This window comes from Hibiscus syriacus, unplaced genomic scaffold (assembly GCF_006381635.1).
Source record: "Hibiscus syriacus cultivar Baekdansim isolate YM2019G1 unplaced genomic scaffold, ASM638163v2 tig00112285_pilon, whole genome shotgun sequence".
Classification (NCBI taxonomy): domain Eukaryota; kingdom Viridiplantae; phylum Streptophyta; class Magnoliopsida; order Malvales; family Malvaceae; genus Hibiscus; species Hibiscus syriacus.
In genome coordinates this window covers 2,847,115-2,865,326 of record NW_024063293.1, presented here as the reverse complement: position 1 = coordinate 2,865,326, position 18,212 = coordinate 2,847,115, and the positions used below count along the sequence as shown (strand labels likewise).

General features: G+C 32.8%; 1 long non-coding RNA gene, 1 other non-coding gene and 1 pseudogene across 2 annotated transcripts; 1 reads left to right on the top strand and 2 right to left on the bottom strand.

Moving 5' to 3' along the window:
- The first annotated feature begins 355 nt into the window (after window positions 1-355).
- On the top strand, window positions 356-2,901 carry LOC120177252. Its single transcript, XR_005521397.1, has 3 exons — window positions 356-434; window positions 899-1,044; window positions 2,558-2,901. It is a non-coding gene; the product is annotated as an uncharacterized LOC120177252 (long non-coding RNA).
- A 1,282-nt stretch (window positions 2,902-4,183) lies between these two features.
- On the bottom strand, window positions 4,184-4,256 carry TRNAR-CCG. The gene has a single exon. It is a non-coding gene; the product is annotated as a tRNA-Arg (tRNA).
- Window positions 4,257-4,799: 543 nt separating this feature from the next.
- LOC120177308 lies at window positions 4,800-7,548 on the bottom strand (annotated as a pseudogene).
- Between the last annotated feature and the right edge of the window lie 10,664 nt (window positions 7,549-18,212).

Below are 18,212 nucleotides of genomic sequence, written 5' to 3'. Positions count from 1 at the left end.
TCTTATTCTTCATCTATTATTCCCTAAATAACCCATTCGATCCAAAATAAACACAAATTTTCCTTCAATTTTTGTTTTTCGATCAAAACACAAACTCTAACCCATATTCTTCATCTATTCATCCCTAAATAAACCATTCAAACTTTTCTTGACCTTCTGTTATTCTTTTGTTGACTCTTGACCTTTTGTAAATCCTAAAATAAAGACAGAAAACCCTAACCATTCTCATTCTTATTCTTAACTCTTGACCTTCAGTTATTCTTTTATTTAATTGAATCTTTTATTTTTTAGGGTTCATGGATAACCATTAACTTTCCAAGTATTTTATTCTATTTTTTATTTTTTATTTATTTTTCTTAAATATTCTAACAAATTATTTGTTTCTCGTATAGGAAAATTACAAATAGATTAAACTGAGCAACGACCCCAAAGAGGTATATTCTTAAATATTTTGTTTTATATTCTAGTATTTTATTTATGTTTTTTCGATTTCTATTTTAATTTATTTATATTTGGTTTATATTCTATTTTTTATATTTTTGTTTTATAGACCATGCAAATATTGTTTTATATTTCTATTTATATTATTTGAGTGTACTAATATAGTATTATTGAAAAAAATGTGTTAACATTAAAAATGACATTAACTTATAATTATATCAATTAAAACAAATTTATGTTTTTTTATATTTTATTGACCATGCAAATCTCTTATTTTTGTATTATGTTGATTTCTGTTTTTATGTTTATGTTTTATATTATGTTTTTTTTGTTTTTATTTATTTTTGTTTTATATTTGGTTTTTTTATTCTGTTTTCATTTCTGTTTTTTATTATTGTTTTTTTATTTTTATTTTTTGTTCTAACAAATGTCTATTATTGTTTTTTTTTGTTTGAAGAGGATATAAACGATAACAGTCCACATCTGTTGATGATATTATTGCTAGTAAGATGAAGGCTACATCAGAATTCGGGAGAAGAATTTCTCCTGTTTGGAACCATTATACCTTCATCAAGCCTCCCGAAGGTGGTCTTTATGCCCAATGTAAGTATTCCAAATTAAAAAGGTATAAAACTGATTCTTATATTGGTACATCTAACCCTAAAAGGCATACTGGTAAATGCCAAACTCATAAGGATTTTCATGTTGAAAATCCTAGTATGGTAAGTACTTTTGATCAAAATATATACTCTCAATTGTTTGATGAGGCTATTATGTGTCATGGTTATGCTTTGAGTATGGTTGATCATGAAAAAGTTAGGGCTTTGTATCATTACCTTAATGTTAACGTGAAGGATATTTCGAGATATACTATTACTAAGTATTGTATGTTAGAGCATGAAAAGAATAAGAATTACCTACTTGATTCAATGCATTTTGTTTCAAGTCAAATTTGTTTTACATGTGATGTATGGTCTGCATACACTTCACATTCTTGTTTTACTCTCACTGCACATTATGCAGATAATAAATTGAAATTGTAGTCTAAAATACTTAATTTTCGTCTTCCTCCACGACATGATTCCGAGTCAATTTTAAAGTTTGTGAAAAAAATGATATGCGAGTGGGATCTTGAGAAAAAAAAAGCTTTTACCATAACTCTTGGCAATGCTTCTACAAATTATAAAATGGTTAAAAGACTTAGAGATGATTTGCATGCTATTTCTCCTCTTCCATGCAATGGTAAATATTTTCATATAAGGTGTGCTGCCCACATTTTGAATTTGATAGTTCAAAAAGGTTTGAAGGTAATTGATTCTTCTATTATTAAGTTACGGGAAATTGTTAAGTTTATTGATTCTTCTAATTCTCGACTCTGTGCCTTTGAATTAGCTGTTAAAGATTGTGACTCTTCTTTTCATGGTAAATCATTACTAGATGTCCATACTCAATGGAATTATACTTACTTAATGATTCATAGGGCACTTGATGCTAAATTAGCCCTTAACTTGTTTGTGAATAAGAAAAATGACTTGGATATGATTACTGAATATGAATGGGAAACTGTTCAAACAATTTGTGATTTTCTTAAGTCTTTTTATGAAATTACTATTCTATTATTTGGTTCGAAGTATCTCACCTCTAACTTGTTTTCGACCAAGGTTCTTACAATTGAAAAGTTGTTGTGTGATGCTCACAATGATCCTTGTGAAGACATTTATGCAATGACAGGACCCATGCTTGAATTATATGAGAAATATTGGTCTGATCACTCATTGATTCTGTCTATTGCTGTTTTATGAATGGGAAACTGTTCAAACAATTTGTGATTTTCTTGAGTCTTTTTATGAAATTACTATTCTGTCTTTTATATATATATATATATATATATATATATATATATATATATATATATAATCTGCACTTTCTAACTCTTCTTTTTCTGTCCAAAGTAACACATCTCTATAGACAAGTGGGTCGAGTTCTTCCAATAAGCCTCGAACATTTAAAAAATATGATCTATTTCAAATATGTTTTCAACTTTTCATAAGTTTAATTATTTTAATTTTCTTATTCTATTTTCATAATTCTAATTATTTTTTATTTATCTTTTTAGAGTTTTGATGCCAATTTAGCTGCTTCAAGGACTGAATATTTGGATGTTGATGTCTACATTAATTTGCCCCTTGTTCCCCGTAATGAAGAAGCTGAGTTTGACATTTTAGAGTATTATAAATCACAAAGTGCTTCTTATCCGGTACTTTTTCGCATGGTGAGAAATATATTGGTCATTCCAATTACTCCAATTGCTTTTGAATCTTCATTTAACATGTGTGGTCGATTTTTGAACAAGTTGAAAGCGAAACTCTTACCTAAAAATATTGAAATTTTTGTAAAAACTTGAAATTGGTTGTATGATTTTAAACCGGAAGAAAGGGATGAAGAATATCTTGATGTGGTCAATGATCCTTCTTCTTAAAATGTAAATATTTGATTTGCATGCTTATTATTGTGTTTATTTCATTGAAATTGTTTATTAATGATTTTAGTTTTGATTTTGTAGGGTGATTTTACACTTACAGCAAGCACATTGGGCTGAGTTTGTGAATAAGTCTTTCTTCATTCTTTCCTCTTATGGTAACTTATTCATATTTAAAATGTTTTACTAATGATTCTTTTTTTTACTTGTGTAGTTTGTTTTACAACAACCATATTAATGAAATAATTGTAGTTTTGATGGTTTGGTAAAGTCGAAAATGTTTGGCATTGTTGGCCATCGTATTCTCCTTGGCTTTATCATTGCTTGGATTGGTATGAATGTTGGCTGGACCGATTTGATTGCTTGTTGGTTGTTTGTACTATGTTATCTTGTAAACTATTGTTGTTGATCTCACTGAATTGAACTGTAACTATTATAAATTCTTATCTAATTAGTTACCCATGATTAAATTATGTTGGTGGCATTTTTGCTTTCAAAGCGGAAAAGTTGCCCATAATTTAATCATGTTGGCGACATTTAGACCATTTGAAATAATTAAAAGCTCGATGAAAAAATTTCTAGTAGCAAAGTCAGGCTTTTAGCTTCGTAAAACTTCTGCTATAAAATCTGGGAGCTTAAATTTGTACATAAATTATTTACTCCATTTAATTGTGTTGTGGCGTATTAAATTGTAATAAATTTAATTTGTACATTTACACATTTTGTTTGTTTCAATATTTATAAAATTATTAAATCTTTAATCTCATATCTTAATATTATCATAACTAGAATCATGTTTAATATACGTAAGTTAAAATATATTTAAGTTATTAATTAAAAGCTGAAAAATGATTCATGAATCATTTAATAAAATTAATTTTATAGTTATAGTTAATTTTTTAATATTATGGTCAAAATAAATAAAAACTAAATTTAGTAATATAAAGTAAATTTAGTAATAATATTATCTTAATTACTAATTTATTTTACATTTATTTTTAATTTTATAAATTTCAAACTATTCATTTAATATTTTTTTATATATTTATAAGTTTAAAATTCATAATTTCTTAACTTCATTAATTGTAACTTACACAATCAAGTTGAAAACATATCATGTCAACTTAAATTTATCTTGGATCACAAACAGTTTAAACAGTCAAACGCATTTGAAGAATATGGAAAATAGTGCCCTGTTCCTCAGGATCCACTTAACTCAGAATTTCTCAGCCAAATTTCAACAACAAAGATTTTCATTCAAACCGTTCACGGTGGGACTCGAACCCACAGTCTCCTGCTCCGGGGGCGAGCGCCTTATCCATTAGGCCACGCGAACCACTTTGACGTCCGATTTAATATTTTCATCTGATAATCGTTTATAAAAGCCGAAACAATTAATAAGACTAATGCCACTGCTGAAAGTCAAAACAGCTAGTAAGTGCTTTTAGTTTATAAAGGATCATATTTACTATTTATTAGTAGCCATAGAATAGCCAGCTGAGAAACAACAATTCTGACGTTGGCATTTTGATAAGCTAAAATGAAAAAACACATGCTACCTACACAAATCACCAACCCAACATTGTTGTAACATGCATTTGATACAACTAACTATTAATTAATATTTAAACAAATTTGGAAAATACTGATCGAGTCTTAGCTAAGCTGATATGTTGGACTTGTAACATTTAAGGAGATGTAAATTTAAACACATTTAAAAATATATCATTTTTTGATTTAGGACTTAGAATTTTATCTAATTTAAATATAATATTTATTTTGGAGTATATAGATTACAAATTACAAATTACAAAAAAACAAGCTATACATGGGGATGAGGGGGCTTCCCCTTGTTTTGCACGGTAGGTTAAATTTACTACTACTTTTTAATCCTCTCGTACACGGGAAAGGTGGGTTTGGTTTTGTACCTATAAAGAATCTTCTTTTTCTCGAGCAAGAAGTTACCAATAGAAATAACAATCTTCCCTGATTCACTAATATAAAATGAATTCCTAACACTCCCTCCTTTCTTCTTATCCTTCTCGTTTTGGATCAACACTCTGTACGATCCTTCATCGTCCGGGATGAACTCTTCCTTGTACGACACGTCCCATGCTCCCACCATCGTTAAATCCCAAACCATTGTCATTCCAGCCTGATATAATCACATATATACACTGCTTAGTCTCTTACAAGATGAATAGTCTTTTCGGGTTACTATATTTGTACCTTAGGGGTTGGAATTTGGATGTGCTCAGTTGTATTTGCTTTGGCCTTAACCACTAAAGCCTTGTCCTCTGTGGAAAACTCGTCATCGTTCTCTCTTTTGAGACCTCCGTATTCGACTGGGAGGTTTTCTGGAGGTATAAATCTAGTTTCGAAACAAGAAGATGACAATGGAAGATTTGATTTTGAAAAGACTAGAATTCATGTGTAAATTATTATGGCATTGCTTACTTGAGAAGAGTGCTGGTAACTTTCCCTGGTCTGGCAATCACAACCCTACCGTTCTTTGTTTGAGCTTTCAGCCGTGAAGAAAACACATGGGATATATAGAACCACAGGGGAACATTTATGATTATCTGCAAGCATCTCAATGGTTATGATATTGATCAATTACACACAGATATTTTGCTCTTACATTCAGGGTTTCAAAAAACGGTCCGCGACCGTGATATAGCGGTTTCGCCGCCGTCCGAGTTACCCGCGACAGCTGCAATAGCTTCCGCGACGACCGCAATAGCGCCCGCTACGGCCGCAATCACGGTAAATCCGAAATAACCGAAAACGCGACCGCGACCGCAATTTGAAACCCGGCTTACATTTCGATGGATGAACTCAGGATAATGATCTTGTAACAACTTCCAAGATTTTCGAGAAACGGAACGAAGTTCCTTTGTGGTTTGCCCCGATGAGTGCTTCAAATCTATGATCTGAACAATGGAGTTGGTTCCACCGCCTTCAAACTTGAGTTCCTTGATAGCCTTCTCCAAGAATTGAACTCTCCATCTTAAAAACTTTTCGCGCTTCTCTTCTGAACCAAGTATTTCATTTTGGATTTGATTGTCTTTCAAGGCACCATACATGTTGTAATACAGAGGGTGACCTTCCTTGTCTCTGCTATTTAGATATCCCAGGTTATCAAAATCATCACCCAGGTTTTCTACGACGATTTCATTGACTTTGAATTCCTTCCGCCATTTTAACGTCCCGCTAAGCATTTCGAAAGCCTCATTAACATTATAATCTTTGGCTTTCAAGAATTTCAACAACACGATATCTGTTCATTCATGGCGTTTGCTTGGCAACAAAGGTACACCCCAAAGTTTAATCTCTTTCAGTTCTTCAATGGCCTCTGCGCTTTCTTCTCGACTAACTTCACTGCTAGGTCTCCCCAAGAGATAATTCCCGAGAATCGACTCTTCAACTCGACACCTGAATTCGACCAAGGCCTATATTGGCTTAGCTTCTTTCCTTTGAAACATTCTTTCCATCTTCTGGATCTGATAAAGGTTCTTCAAAGGTTTCCTCATTGGTTTCTTGAACTTGGAGGGCATCTCATATTCAAATGCATTAGCCATGTTTTGATCCTGAACCTTGCCAAAATCTTTGATTTGTTCTTCTTTTCTTTTTCTTCCCCATAGCTGGGAAATGGAACCAGACCGAAACTGAATCCCTGAAGGTGAAGAGATTTAATGAAGACAGATAAATAAAGAACAGGCGCCAAATTTAGAGTCAAATGCATGAGTTAAATTTTAGTCCATGCCAGGTTTGCAAACCCTTGAAATAGCTTCTTCTTGGCTAAAAAGGATTGGTGTTTCTTTTTTTCTTCTTCTTCTTCTTCTTCTTCGACCTGTTTGGATAACTTGTTTAATATGTTATAAAAAGGAATGGCTTTTTGTATGCTAAACACATTTAACTATCCAACAACAATAGAAAAAACAAGATTAAGTAAATTTAACAAAATAAAGCATATATATTTATTGTGTTTATAATTTGCAATGTGTTTGAGAGAGAATCGACATCAGGAGTTCGAATCCGCGGATTGAAATACGACAAATGTACGAGTACGAACTTCATATATGTCTGTATTAGCAGTACAAAACATTATTTAAGGACCTGATAAACTAGCTTTCATTGGGGCTGGTCTACATAATCTTAACCACTACTTACAATGTTTCAACCACAAGTTACCAGCACAAGAAGTCATGCATTGTAAATTAAAACTTAGGAAACACCCTTTAACTCCTCAATTCTCAATCATGCTTTATTGTTACTGCTGGTCTATTACCATCTACCGTCTCTGCAACACTCATCATGGTTTCTTTATGGATGGGGGGAGATGCTATCACCTTGGATTCCTCATGGGTCGAAGGGGAGGCACCTATCATATTTTCTTTACAAGCCTCGACAGGAATAGTGGGATTAGCCTCAGTGGTGCCAGAGTTTTCATTAAGCTGTCTTTCGGACTTAGATTCAGCTTCCAGTTCCTCGAATTTGGAGATGACCCGTTGAAGTTCATCATGCAGATTCAGTGCCTCGAAGAGAACTTCATCGTTATCGGTAGTGCTTTCTATGATCTGAATAACAGGCTGTGACTGCTTGCACTTCTCCAACATGTTCTCCATCAGCTCATCCTGCAATCACTCAAGATTACATAGGAAGAACAAAAAGCTTCATGACGAAGTTGATAATATCATCTGGAAAGATAACAAAAGCTAAAAACAATAACATTTCAATTCCTACCATGCTAAATGACTACATAAGCATAGACGTGTGTGTTTGCAGCAAGGACTGTGAAATACAAAGTACACAATCACAGTTAAAATCATGATTTCATGCTAAAAGCAGAGTAATTACCACTGTAGGTTTCGGCTCTGTTTCCTTACTCAACATGCTAGAAAGCACCTCAAGGCTGTTTCGAGTTACTTCAAAAACTTCCTTCTTTTCTTCGGCGAAAAGACTACCATAACTATAGGTAAAATCACCGCCGTCCGGTCGTGTTATCGACAGGATAGTTTTCGGAGGGAGGCAAACTCATACAAGACTCCAAGGTAAAGTGCAAAGTGGTGAATTTCCCGTTGGCTACCGGTGGATGTGCACTTCTTTCTTTCAAACTCTGCTTTATAGGGAAAAGGTAAGCAAAAAGCTGGAGAATTACTCTTTAAATGCTTAATCTTACATGCTATTAGTGTTGGCACATTTGAAAGTTAATTTAACAGGAAAAAAAGAAAGTATTTTTACCACATAAGTTTGGTGAAATACAGGCAGGTGAGCAAGATCCCGGAACTGTCCCCAAGCACGAATTAACTGCAAGCCCTGCCTCTGTCCCCGTATAGCGGGTATATCAGAAGGCAGCGCCACCGCTATTTTTCGGGCGAGAACCGCAATTTAAAACCCTAGCAAGAACAAAGATGGCAATGGCAACAGCAGGGACCTGAATTAGGATCATCCAGAGTGAATGGCCCTTCCAATGAAGATAAAAGCTCCCTTCTTTGGTTCTAATGGTAGAGTTAGGATCGAGGACAAAGAACCTTATCAAAATTGCGACGCAAGTCAGTTTCACGATTGAAATACAAGCAAGTTGTTCCAGTGAGGAGACTGTCAATTCAGATTTGAGTTTGGTTGAGTCACCTGCATCCTATCACGGATCTGAATTAGAGGCGGAACCAAAAATCTTTGGTTGAAATATCATCAAGCTTCTTTAGTTTCCTTCAAATCTTAGGTACAGTTGTCGTTTTTTCTTGAAAAAAAATTGTGTGTTGTCCTCGTTTTGTTGTGTAAAAAGCCTGTCAATGGGTCAAAGTCTTGATACGATGCGCCAAAAGCAATCGAAAGACCAGTTGCTTTATCAGGCTGCAATTGCCGGCAACGTGGATGACATTAAAGCTCTTTGCAGATAGGTGCATAAACTGAGTCTAATACAACGGTATCCTTGAGTTGATCTCAATCCACAGCATTTGCCTGCTCCAACAACAGCAGATTATGGAGCCTCCACAACAAATGATGCGAAAGCAGATGCTTCTTCCTCTTGTATAATATGTTGGGAAGCTAAGAGGATCTAGGGCGCATGTTAGTCTGGTTATCGTGCACTAAGGGATGTTTGGTTGAAGGATGGTGGGATTCTCATGGGATGGGAATCCCATATTCCCATGTTTAGTAGGTCAGGAATCTCATTTTCGGTAATGTTTTATTATCAATAGTAGATTTTTTGGGGGTATATTACCTGGAATGTCATTACCTCCCTTCCTTTAGGTATTGTAACATTACCGACGTTTTGGACTAAAATGTCCTTAAATTTTTATTTTTTTTAAAATCTTATTCTTCTGTCATTGAATAATAAAAATTATACGAAGGTTAAATTACAAATTTATCCTTAAATTATTTTAGATTTACAAAAAAAAAATCTATAATTAAAATTTTATATGAAGTTCAGGAGTTAAATTTTTTTTTACCCTTTCATTAAACCTTTTTTATATTTTTAATTTTGTAAAAAAATTATATAAATATTATGAATTTAATTTTTTAAAAAAAATATATAAATATTTTACAATTTGTAATATTATACAAATATATAATAAGGACAATTTGATCAAATATACATTCTCATAATCTTTTATTCCTTTAATCAAACACGGTAATCTTACATTCATGCTAAACCAACCAAACACAAAATACAACATTTCCAGTAATCCTATTCCCTGGTAATCTTTTATTCCCACTGGTAATCTTACATTCCGTGAACCAAACACACCCTAAGAGGTGACGGATGTAGGTGTTCTCTGGGTATCACTTTAAAATTTAAATATTTTTATATTAAATTCCATTTATTTATTTATTGTTCGCATTTTAAATTTTTATTTGTATTGGTTTTGTAAAATAAAGTTATGTTATCATGTGCTTATCATTAAAAGAAGCTTAATGTCTGTCAAATATCACTCATCTTTAAGTTTAGACTTGAAAATGTCATTGATGCTTTAATTTTGTTAATTTAGCACGGTCATTTATGTTTCACTGCAATTTTGTCACTCCTTCGTTAATCTGTTAACAGGACGATGAAATGACATCTTTGTTCTGTGACGACGATGGCATGACTCCCTCATCAAAACGACGTCGTTTTGGCACGACCGTTTTGATGCTCAAAAAGCTCAAACCTACGTCGTTTTGTTGATGAAAAATATGTTTTTCATGGGATTCAAATCATAGACCTTTAGAATCCAAATCTAAATACTCAATCACCAAGCTAACTTAAGAACTTGGTATAACCTTAACAAAACTATTATAAATGTTTATCACTACCACCGTTACCCTCATTATCTTTGTCATTATCTTCTCTTAAGAACTTCACTTTGGTTATTTCTTACGTGGTTTTTTTAGTTTTTATTATGAGCATTAACATTTTATTTGACTTCATTCTTAATTAGCTAGTGTTGAGACCAGGGTTTCAAATTGCGGTCGCGGTCGCGTTTTCGGTTATTTCGTATTTACCGTGATTGCGGCCGTAGCGGGCGCTATTGCAGTCGTCGCGGACACACTATTGCGGCCGTCGCGGGTAACTCGGACGGCGGTGAAACCTCTATATCGCGACTGAAATCACGGTCGCGAACCATTTTTTGAAACCATGGTTGAGACAACGGTGGTTTATATTGGATCCTCAGCAGATTGGGTTAAGATCAATGTGCAGAAAATTGTAAGTTTCTTTTCCCCTAATATCCAAAAATGACATGATTCTGGTTTTTAAAAAATTTTGACTTGTTTTGATTTTGCAGAAAGATTGTTTTGAGGTATATGCTTTAGTTCCAGGCCTTCTTTGTGAGGAGGTCAGTGAACAAACTTGCAAAACTATGTATAGTTTTCATTTTCTTCTAGCACGCATGGTTCAAACCAATCCAAACAGAAGTGCCTTGCATTGAATGATCATCATCTAAAGATTTGTCTTAAAATGCAGCTTTACTAGCATTTGGTTTTATGGAGCATGAGAATGTGATGGTGCAGCTTTGAGATGTATATTTCATGGCAGTAGCTAATACCATTTCTCATGTGATGAAATTAATGCTATTTTAGGTGCACTGTCTATGGAAGTTTCTTATGTGGTTATTTTGCATTATCAGATGCGTGTCCAATATGTTACCTATAAATCTCTATCTCATGAGGTTTGTTATATTATTAATGAAGTTTTTTTAAGAAAAAAATATGAATTCTAGGTTGTGATGTTAAAGATAATGATTGAAAAATAGTAGTAGAACCATTATGGATGGAGGAAGATAATAAGGGTGACGGTGGTAGTGATAAACATTTATAACAGTTTTGTTAAAATTTTACCAAGTTCTTAAGTTAGCTTGATGGTTGAGTATTTAGATTTAAATTGTAAAGGTTTACGGTTCGAATCCTGTGAATAACATTTCTTTCATCAACAAAATGACGTCGTTTGGGCTTTTTGAGCATCAAAACGGTCGTGCCAAAACGACGTCGTTTTGATGAGGGAGCCATATCGTCGCCGTCACAGAACAAAGATGTCTGTCATCGTCCCGTTAACGGATAACGGCGGAGTGGAAAATTACAGTGAAACATAAACTCCGTGCTAAAATTGACAAAATTAAAACGTCGATGGCATTTTCGAACATGAACTTAAAGATGAGTGATATTTGATATAGATTACTCTTAGGGTGCGTTTGGTTCACGGAATGTAAGATTACCTCCGTGAATAGGATTACCGGAATGTAACATTACCTAGCACATTACTGGGAATGTTATATTACTGTGTTTGGTTTGTTTGGCATGTAATATATTGTGTTTGGTTGAAGGAATAAAAGTTACTTGAATGTATTTTACCAAATTGTCCTTATTCTATATTTTTAAACAAGTGAAATTCTAATATTAGATAAAAAATTTATAAAAAATTCATTGAAATATATTTAAATAAAAATTATATAAAAATTCATCGATAATATTACATTATTATTTAAATATATCATGTATTATTTTTATTTTAATTAATGTTAAATTTTACATAATTTATCTAAAAATATATTAAAATTTTACATCAACATTTAACTAAATGTTCAATATTAGAGATTTTTAACTTTCACTATGATATTGAATCGATCATGACGATGATTCATTTGGCTTTCTCAGGAATTCGACTCCACATACAGTCCAACTTGGCACGCATTGTGGGAACTAGCTGGTTCTACGTGATGCATTCAGTGGGAGGTTTCTTGTATTTTTCAATCGACATGTTTATATTCTTTTCTCCAAGACCGCTGGCGAATATACGTAATGCATTCAATCGACAAGTGCGTTTGGGAATGTAAGATTTCAACAGATTGTGTGTTCTACACAGTTCTTGTGCTGGTAAAAAATTTTACAAAGTTTCCATTTTGAGGTTACATGTACAACTACAGAGTGCAGTAGTGATAAACATGTCTATTTTTTCGGTTCATACGTATACTTGTTTGGTTTGAGTACATGCAGATCAACAATCATTGTTTATGGATCTAATTTATACGTTCCAAGTTAGTTAAGAATATAGATGGTTCAAATAAAATTTAGATTATAAAATAAAAGTAAAATATTCACCAAAAACAACAATTTTATCGGGCAATATGCCTAAAACTGTGTTGTTTCAACTTGTTTTGTCGATAATATCACAACGAGGAAGTTGTTTATCAAGTTTGGTTGATTGGTGAAGAAAATTGAATCTGAGTATTTATTTATGCTTTAGAAGAGTGGGAATTCTATGTAATAGATTAATTATCCCAGTGACACTTAATTTGAAGGTAAAAGATCATTTTTTGTTGCGTAATTACAAAACTTGACAAGATTTTTACATGGTTTTGGTGTAATCACAAAAATTGATCGCTACAAATTTCATGCCTTCTCGATGTTTTAGCGTCAAATTGACCTTTTACAGTTTCCAGAAACTGTCTGGTTCGAGTGTGGAAGAAATTACTAGGAGCCATGTCAGAACCAAACATGAGCAGCACCTTGCCTCAATGCTTTAAACAATGTTATTTAACATTGTCACAAATATTTTCAATGAAAACTGTAACCATATAAACTTTCATTTTAGTATCATGAGATAAAATTTTCTCAATGCCTTTACCTGCAATCAATGTAATATAACAAGAAAAAAGTAATAACAACTATCACAACCAGAAGAAATACAAAAAAAGAAGTCATAATAGAGGCCAAGCTTTGCGAGGTGATCTGCCAACCTGTAATTTCTCTCCTAACATACACAAACCGACAAAGGCCTAGACCGTTAATTTCTCTCGGATTATACACAAAGGACAAGTGAAATAGCTTACATGTATCTAAAGAGAATTCTAAAACAATTTTAAGTGGCTGCTAATTCGGCCATGTCCGAATTATTCTAAGCTATCGGTCATGAGATTTGTTTTCGAAAACTAACACATTACTTGCAAGCCATATACTACAAACAACTGCTGCAACAGAAATTAGCCACAATAATTTTGACAAGACTAGCCAAGATACCGAATAGCAGATATTAACTCATCCATATCAAATACAATTTTATAAGCTTACATTATTTGTTTAGCTTACATAACAAAAAGAAGTATAACATTAACCATCAAAAGTTTGTACAATGTTCAAACTTACAAAAGATAATATTCATGACATTCTAAACTTAATCATATAAGTTGCCTATATTATATACAGAAAAATTCTCCAAGTCAAAAGCTTGACATATACCTGGTTAAGCTACACAAAAAAGTTGGGACTATATTCTAAAGTCATAATCAAAAAGAGATCGACATAATTGTAGAAGGACCACAGTCAAAAGGATGGTCTAAAGTGATGGCATTCAGCTAATTGCTTAATCACATAATCTTTTTTGAATTCTTTTGGCAAAGAAAAGAAGAAATCTACCTTGTGCGCATCTTTGCTAATATACTCTCCTGCAGTAAGCATTTCATCATTGGATAGGCCTTCAATTTTCATGATTTCTGTGAAAATCGACATTCTTTGATCATTTCCTTCTGCCTCCTTTTTCAATAAAGCAGTAATATCCTTAATTTCTTTGGCAGTTTCTCGGTATGCAGCACCAAACTTACTTATCTCCTGTACAAGTTCGGTTAACCCATCATCACTTCGAGACCTTTTCTTGCTAGCTACTTTTTTTGTTGCAGGGGTAGAGGCAGTGGCATTAGATATTTGGCAAGTTGAAGAAGTTGAAGCACCAACATCCTCTCTTGATTCAGAATCTCTTACTCACTCGTCTTCAAGTAATACATCTATAAATGCATTGTCTTCAACATCAATATGTTTCACTGCATCAGATGCTGTCTCAACTATGTTCCTGTTGCTCTTTCTTTTCCAAATATTTGAACAAAGTCGTCAAAGAATGGAAATGGCTTGTTTCTCAATCCACAGCAGTTGGATGACTCTACAATAATAATGCATATTTAATAAATCTTACATTACCTGTAGATAACAAAGAGTACATAAAGAAGATAATTCAAGTAAATACTTACTCTAACCCAATCATCAAACACATCATTTGGTGCAGTTAAACATTTTTCTTCTTCTTCATTCTAAATGAATCACTTCCAATAATCAACATTTCTAATAAAGCATATATTATTTTGAGTAGCTTCACTCTAGATTCAATATGTGGATGTGCCCAAATTTGTGATATCGAAGCTTGATTTTCTAACATCATTTCAAGATGAGATGATAACCTGACCTAAATGTTCCATTATCACTTTCCAATGTGGGTCTTCTGCCAAAATGTGTAAGCATTCAACAAGTACATCATCCTCCTATTTACTCCACGTCCTTTTAGTAACTATAGACTTACCTTCCAGATGCCCGTTTCCCCCCTTTGAGATTCCATATTTGATGTTGACATATTGCTTTCGAAATAATCTAGAAGATGTATATAAAAAATGTATAACATACATAAACATGTCATCATTGTCAATAATATCATAAATTAAATTTAAAAGTAATATAATAGAAATCAAATGTAGTGAATGACATAAGTAATGAACGTCCATAACAATAAAATTCAAATTTTTTAGAAGATAATACATATTTAATAAGTTTATGCCATAAAAATAAAGATGTCAAATACATGAAAGTAATGACCACTAACATTAGATAAAATACAAGGTGAAAGTCCATACATAACATAAAATAACATCTATCCTAAAGTACGTGACGACGACAACCAACTAGTAAACATATCTTCTGCTAATTTGTCTCTCCACTCACCAAGACTGCTTGGCTCACAATGTCTGATCATTTCTACCTCATTAATCTCTTCAACATGCCTACTATCTTCAGTATAGTCAGATTCAATAGATCAATTGGCATCTCAGATCTATGAAATTATGGAAGACACAAGCGAAAATGAGTCTACATTGTGTTTTCACTGGATTAAAATGATTTTTCCCTTAAAATTGCTCATCTCGCTTTCATATGCCAAGACATCTCTGAATGCAATTCCTAGCATGAGAATGTTTCATGTTGAAATATTCTTGAGGGTGGTAGGTTGGTGTCATTCTCTCCAATATTCAAGTGGTATCTTTGACCTCTATATGGTGTAAGAAATCCTTCTCATTCGTGTATCCAACATCACATAAGTAGTAACACCCTATATATTTTAATTTAAAAAGTGAATTAATATACAAAACTTGTAAAAGTTAATTCTTTTATACATATATATATATGTATGGATATATTAATGACCTAATAATTTACCTTGTGGAACATTTAAACCATTTCTTCTACTATGGCACTCTGAGTATTCTACATCAGCTGCAGAACCTTCCCCTCAGGTAAAACATAATTGAATTGCATGTTTGGTGTGAAACACCAAGTACATTGTTGCAATTTCATTTTTTCTTGTTCTGTACCTAGGTTTATCGATTGAAGATACATTGACCTTAATATACGTTCCAACTAGAGCACCCAAACATCCCTATATTAATCAAATAAAGTTAAATTACATTATTAGTATCCATTTATGCATAAAGTATTAGTAATTAACTTAAAAGAAATTTCAGAATTATGATACAATACCTAAACCATTTCCATCTATCGTCTGTTGATTATCTTGTATCGGTTCTGGTTTTCTAAAAAGAATCGGATGCAGTTTTAAGATTGAAGCTAACATTGTATGAGAACTCTACTAATTGTTTCACAGATCTTATTGTTGACATTTTAGAACTCTATTCTTAATATAGTGGGATATAATATGAAGGAAAGTAATAACAATTGCTTCTATAGACATAGATCGACTCTCTTTTAACCCACCGTGACTTTGTAATAGGTGACACAATTTGAGAAATGCTCTCCTATCCATTCGAAAATTATCAACACTTTCTATCGCTTTCAAATACAATTTATGTAAATTAAGTGATCTAATATTATGTCTATGAAGTCTTCATGTGCATAACTTATTTTTGGTCTATTTTATATTTTCTAAGAATAACTGAAATAACCATAAGCACATGACACACAATCTCCATCATTTGCAGTTGTAAAATAATAATTGTAGCGATATGCGTCTTCTTTCGCATCGGTAAACGAGCCATAAATGTTATTATGAGCAAACATTTTAATATTAGAACATAATAATTGAACAATAACAATTGTGTGCCATCATATTAAAAATAAATGAAAACTAATTTAACATTTCTAAATCAATTAAAAACATAAATCAAGAGTTTAACATAAGTTGAAAATTATAGAAAATCACAGACCAAACGTACATTACTTGGGAGCCACTAGGTGATAAAGTCATTTGGGCTCTAAATCTATGTTGTTATATATGCTTATTGTATCGTACTGATAAAATAAGAAGCCTAGTATAATTGATAAGAGTTTATACTATGATCGTTTAGTTGATATCTGCTACCCACTTTATGTCAAGTCCTCATACGTAAGATAGCATATACAGACCCTGGTTTATATTACTAAATCCTTAGTTATAAATTTGAACTGATTTTTATTTTTATCATTTTATGATTAATTTAGAACTGAATGTTTTCTATCTGGATTAACACATGTCATCATCCTAACTTAGTGCAGTCGGCAAGGGAAAAGATGCTCCAGCTGAAACATGTAATAGCTGAGGGGTTGAAAGACAATATATACTAAACTGGCAGAGTACAGAAGGCTGACATTTAATTCATCCCAGGAACTAAGAAGTCGACTTTGTAAATTTTGAATGCCCTAAAATTTTCCTATTACCTTATTGTACTTAGCCCTTGACCATTGATCTCTTAATTGTTCAATAGAACCTCATCTGGAATAGTGGACATTGCTAATTATTTGAGCGACCTATAGTCTGTAAATTGCGTTCTTGATGCACATGATGCTTGAGTAGAGCGGTTGATGTTCGTCTCTAGATATGAAAATGTATAGAATCTAACACCACAGAACTATTAATATGATAGCGTTGCATAAAGCTCTTTGGAGTAACTATTAACATAATTAAGAGTTTTAACATAAACTTAAAGGGCTTAGGTTTATTAATAAGGGATTACTTAGACATGTAGACCAAGGTTGGGCAATGATCAGTCCCTCGGGGCTTAAAACTCCACAAAGGTTCTCGGGAACACACTAATCCGGATGAAGTTTATAAGGGCTCTATTCAGTTTCTGATCCAAAAGAAGTCTCATGGTGAATACTATACCAAGTATGGAGAGGGCGAAAATAAGAGTGATCAACAAGGCCCTAACTTTTTGCTTATAAAAGAGTATCTCAGCCTCCTCTAAAGCACATAACTCATTCTAGGCCTTAATCTCATCATCAATATTACCACCAGCCCTACTAGAAGTCAAATTAGCAATCTGAAACCTCTCCAACTCCTCTATTTTCTTTTTAACTTTATTAGAAATATTATTATACTCGGTCTGATCAAGAGTTTTAAGACTACTCTTCAACCTCTCAAACCTCCAGAGGGGACCTGAGAAAGGTGAAATAAAAAGGGGAAAATGGGATTCAAAGTGTTAACGATTCCAAATTTCAACCAGTACAATACGCAATGCATCTAGTACTTGAAACTATATATGATTTGCAATTAGTTCAGACTTGAAAAAAAAACTCTAAATCGAAATCCCATAAGCTTAAACTATAATTTTTAATTTTAGAAGAAAGAAATCTTAGGATACAAATTAGTGCGAATCGAAAATGAAGAGTGAAAATCACAATCGGGAAAGTAAATGATAAACGAGAGAAAGACTCATACATGGAAAGGAATTGCATGAAAGAAAACATTTCTGCATTCCAATTCACACATAGAGATAAAAAAAAAGGC